The following is a 6,000-nucleotide window of genomic DNA, read 5'->3' as shown; positions in this document are numbered from 1 at the left end:
CTAGAAAGTAGAGTAGATGATAAATCCATATGGTAAGGCCCCATCCGTGTGATAGATAGCCTAGATCGATTTTATTCATATCGTCCCACTTGTTCAATGAGGGATTATCCCATTGGTTCAATGAGACACTCGAACCTAGCTAGCTATCCATCGGTTCAATGAGGAAGCTAGTCTAGAGTGTATGACACCCCATAGTGTGAGAAATGGGAGAAACTGTGATATATAAGTGAGTTAGGTATGCCTTAGCTGGGTAATCCCCTCACAAGTGTTTAGGTTAGGGAAGTTAAAGAATATAGACTATCTCATTGAGTTATAGCCCACGGTTTCATGTCAGAGGAATAAAGAGGATATAAGAGAGGCGTGATCATGCATATAGTGAGAAAAGGCACTTGTTGTCTATATTGAGTCCATAATGTGGATATGTTGAGTTGAGTAATAATTTTTGCCATTAGGCTTGTCAATAAATTATATGAGTAATTTTATTTATATGAAGGATGCTAAAAGCATTGTTTTTCCAAGTGAATGCCATTATGTGAGCTAAGCTGTGAATTCTTATTTCAAATGTTTCTTATGGCTTAAAGAAATAATATTTACTGCCACATGCATTTAAACTAATTGTTATGCATTAGTATGGGCTAGTCGGACCTTGGTTACTAAGTAATTATACTCACCCCATTATCTTCAATATTTTAAGGAATAGCTTAAGAAGTGTGGACAGAGGAAAACAACCCAAGGCTTAGGATCACGATCAATTTGTAATAGGCCTCTTTATTTTAGGTAATTTATGTGTATGACAATTTCGATTGCCAACTAGGATTTCCCTTTTTGTTACTTACTTGCATTAAGAGAAAGGTAAATTGTCATGGTATTTTAGGCCTTAGAGGGAGAGTTGATTATTATGTGTTATGTTAATAGGGCCAAAATACTAATGTAAGTGAGAGTAGTGAACATTATGTGATGATTTGGGAAATTTTGATGAAAATTGTGGTAAACTCCCCCTTTCTATGATTTTGAGTTAAGGGTTTGAGTAGTAAAAATTTGATCTGAAAATATTCCTTATGTTATGGTGCATTGCACGATTTAGTTTTGATGATATGTATGTGGCCATATGTTTGTTCATGACTTACGGTCCTTGATATGTGTTTTGGACATCCAAAATTGTGAAATTGATTATAGTAGTGTAAGTTTTGAAAAGGGTGTCCAATTTTTTTTTAAAAAATATTTTGAGCCTGAAACCAATGCCATTAATTAGAGCCTAGAAAAAGCTTTCTGTAAACTCCTAGTTCAAGCCATTCGAACGTCAGACAGAGATTTGGGGCGCGTCAGAGTTAGCCCTAAAACTATCAAATTAATAGCAGAACTCATTGTCAAAGTTCGTGCATTTACGCCGTGGCACATGGCGTCACGAGTCGCGACATGTGTCATAGAGGCGAACACGCCGTGGCATATGTTCAACGAGCCGCGACGCACAACTTTTAATTTTTCAAAATTTTTCTTGTTCCACATTTTTACACCTATGTAACCACTTATGTGATAATCCCTTGCTTCCGTATATTTGCGAACTTTGTTTTGCCTTTTTGCAAGACTTGATTTGACTTTAGATTTATAATCTTGGGGTCCCCATTTTGTTAACCAATGAAAATTCTATATTTAATAATTACTATTGGCTCATTTTCTTAATTATTTGGGATTTGGGCTTTAATTATGGGTTAGAAGGAGGAGGATATTACAAATGTGGACACACAATCCATAAGAATAAATAACTAAATGCAGTATAAGCTACAAAACAAATGTGGACACATAGTCTATGAGGGTAATGCTAACCAAACGCAGCTTAGAGTCATGAAATCAAACGTGGGAATTAGACCCATGAACAACAAACGTGAGTGCGATGCTCATAAAAGTTGAACTAGCAGTTATAATTATGGCATGCCAAGGGCTAATAGAATTGCCACTAGCAACCAATGCTCTATAGTAAGTCCCTTTCAAATTCAATTTCAAATATATGAGAAAATTATCAATAATGAATGAAGTTTTCATTTTCAAAGTCGAACTCGCATAAATCATTCTCTGTATCAATCCAATATTTGAAAGAATAAAAATCTCATAATCAAAGTTCAAACTTATTTTAATTAATCAAATAACATTTCAAATTTGATAGAGCTAATTTCTCAAAATAAAGTAATTTTAGTCAACAAATATCCAATAATCGCATTATTTCTATTAAAATGATTCACAGAAAAACATAATATTTTTGTAAAGGAAATTTTGATTGTAAAAATCAGTTGGGACATTATCTACTTACCTGATAAGCTCCCACAATAATAATGTACTCTTTCTAAACACCTTTCAATTTCCCTCCAGCTACTCTATTATCTAAACCAGAAGAACAAATAACTTTCTTCAACAAAAGCTCTAATTCACATATCTCTAACTAACATTCTTGAACCCAATACAAAATCTAAAACATATCAAAGTTCTTTCAACCCTTATTAATCCTTAACCCACCAACCATATTTAAAAATCATATTCCTTATTCCTTCCTCCCATCTACAATATTATATTCATCTCAATCATACCTCCTTCCCTTAGTAACCAACAAGTGATTTATCATTAAGGCTTTTCAATAATTCTTCACAAAGTATACTTTATTCAAAACAGTACTATTCCTTATCTTACACAGTCACAATTGATCTTACAATACCTTTAATTAAATATCATAAATGTTATCAAGTATAACAAATTTCTTTCTTGTTCCCATATGCTTTAAGGTCCAACAAATTTCATAATTTCACTTAACATGTTCAAATACTAATTTATACACCATTAAGCCAACCTCTTGATTTTCTCAAGCTCTATCATAGAAGGTAATTAACTTACTTTATAATGTAATCAATGATACCTTCATCACTCTTGGTTGTCTAAATAGTTCAAAATTTTGTCTCACTCATATCATCAAAGATTTAGTAAGCCATTTGAAATCCTAATTATAACTTATAAACTAATTTCTGTAATTCTCAAATTACAATCCAAATAACCTTCAATCATGATCATACACAAGTTTTTTTTTTCCCAACGTAACTCCCAATTCTTGATAGCTTCTAATTCTAAACTCTTCTTTTTTAAATATCATCCCAACAATATCCCATTTAACTATAGGGTTCATTATATTTTTCCAATCAAATTCTGCAATAAGAATCAACTTAAATTCAAGAAAACAAAAAATCAACCTAAACTATCTTTATTTAATTTAAAACCCCTGTTAACTTAGGTATGCACAGGAGCAGAATAAATAACAAGGGAAAAGTACAGTTCTAGCCACATAAAAATACACACAAAGTGACAAGGGGGGAAGATTTAAACCTAGCATCACGTTGGATCAGCAACAAAGCAGAACTAAGGGAGAAGAAGATTTTGACAACTTGAACACAGTAGAGGAAGAAGAATCGAGTGACCCGAATAAAGGAAAAAGAAGAAGGGTCTATTGTACCCACATGAGGTTGATAGAGAAGGAAGATTCCAGCATTGATCCAAGAAGAAGGTCTTGAGAGAGTGACCTAGTTTCGGCAACCTGACTCCCAAAGTTCCACCAGTGATGCAAACAGAAACAGTGAAGATAAATTAGAGCACGAATAGGATGATGCAAGGCAAAGAATGGAGGATAAAATCATGACCTTAAGGAACCACCACAGTGGCGAACAACACCACCATGGTTATTGGTGACAGAAGAATGAAGAGGAAAAGGAAGAACGTTGAATGAGATTGGGCTTTGTCACTAATTCTAGAGAAATTTAATGGAAGTGAAAAGGAGAGACAGAGAGATGTAGCTTTATATATATGCCTGCGTTCTTTTGATCTTCAATTTTTTTATTTTATTATTTTTTAGGATATTTTGGTAATTTTGTTGAGCTAAAGAAGAAATAAAATGTCCATAGGAAGTGGAGAAGTGTCGAACCCGCATGTTGAGGATGATTGGCCAACATTTTTTCCATTGAATAGCCAATTTCTCTTTGAATATTGGTTCCATAGGTTAGTAATCATACATTTAGAAATTCATATCATAATTTATGATTCCAATGAAATTCCTAAATTATTACAATCAGAATTTAAATACTCACAACAGATATTACTAAGCCACCATTTCTTCTTGTAGCTTCTACTCCAAAAATTACTAAAATACAAATCAAAATATTTAATTATAATTTTTTTTGCTTAAAACTTTGAGTCATTACATTGTGCACTACAGTGCACCATGCACACGTCGCAACATGTGACACAGAGGCTTTTATACTTATTTTTCTCTACTTTTTGATCACCGAGTGACCTAATTTCACTTTGGACCCAAATTATACCTAAAATTCTGACTAAAAACACTTATTAGTCTCCTCTGACCACACACCATGTAAATCTTATTAATGATGCTTAATTACTTAATTGTTGGAGGTTAAATTTTTGGCACGTTACATAAATTCCCACCCATTACTATCATACAAGTTCAATCAACATATGCGAATCTAAACTCATGCATAGCATAATAATTTATCATCCTCATAATTTTTAGAATTTCATGCTTATCACAATTCACACAACAATATAATTTACAATAGATCGCCATTTGATCAACTCATAGCCAGCCTAGGCCCACAATTCATATTTCAAATACCATATAACATCTATATAAACATAGTCATCAAGCATTTCATCACAAATATGCATGCTTATTACAACTCTTCTAACATAATCAATTACAACTACTCATCATATGAACACATTTATCTTATGGCCAATCTAGGCTTAACATTTCATATATCAATATCACATAGCATTCACATAAATATAATTACTACAAATTTATCACAAAGAGGCATGCTTCTTACCTATGTATTAATTTAAGGCCAAAAAGCCCTACAACAAACTCATATAGTTCAATACATAATATTAATACTAATTCATAATCCACAATTGCAAAACTAATGATATACCATAATTAAATTCTTGACTATGTAGACTCTTGGGTTACTACTAAGAGTAAAACTTGAATTCTGAGAGAGCCTCTGATAAGCCCAAATACTTTCAAAGATAGTCAATCTATAATTTATCATCATCAAACATTATTAAGGACTAATTGTCATTAATTAGCTCTTAATTGTGATTAAGGCTTGAGACACTAATTAGCAATACAACAATAATCAATCCTATTTTCAACTTTCATTAGCTCAAACTTAATCACCATAATCATCATGCCACTTATATATAATTTATCTTGTCTCTATCTCTTCAAATCATCATAAAAATCTCCTTTCAAGCCTAGGGTTTTCGAATTTAAGCATCCCATTACAATAACTATCATCACAATTACCTAAACTAAACTTATTTAACCTCATAATTACTTTAGAATTTGGACCCAGTGATTGGGTACTTACAAAAATGAAAACCTAAGCTTAATCCAAACATAAACTAGCTTGAAGAGAAGATTAGAGAGTAGCAGGAAGATTAGAAGTTTTACCTTGAGTAATTAGGAGCTAGAATTCATATCTTAGTATTAGGAACTCCAAAACTCTAGTAGAACTTTTTAAAAATCATCCTAAACCTCTCAAAAACTCAATTCTATCATTTTGATTTGCAATAGAAAATTTAAGTCTGAAAACGTGCTGTTTGCTGTGACCAAAAATTGCACCTCGCCATAGCCAACGGTACAGTTTCATTGACCTAATTTTAAAAATTCATAATTAATTACACAAATCTCTAAAAATTATGAATTAGGACTTTATAGAAAGTTTGAGATGTCTAATTTCTAATGCAAAAGAATTACTCAAAAATATTAACATTTTCACTTTGAAAGTCTTTGATTACAAAGGAAGTTCATTTCTTATATTCTTCCAAGCCCTAATTGATTATAAATCATTTTTCAATATATTTAAATACCCTTAAACTTTCTTAAAATGTTATTAACTTAATTAACTCGAAGGGTAATAATTTGGAATGTTACACCCTAGACTG

This window comes from Prosopis cineraria, unplaced genomic scaffold (assembly GCF_029017545.1).
Source record: "Prosopis cineraria cultivar Desert tree isolate PC_DT_omini unplaced genomic scaffold, ASM2901754v1 PC11, whole genome shotgun sequence".
NCBI lineage: Eukaryota > Viridiplantae > Streptophyta > Magnoliopsida > Fabales > Fabaceae > Prosopis > Prosopis cineraria.
Note: the sequence above shows the minus strand (reverse complement) of the source record.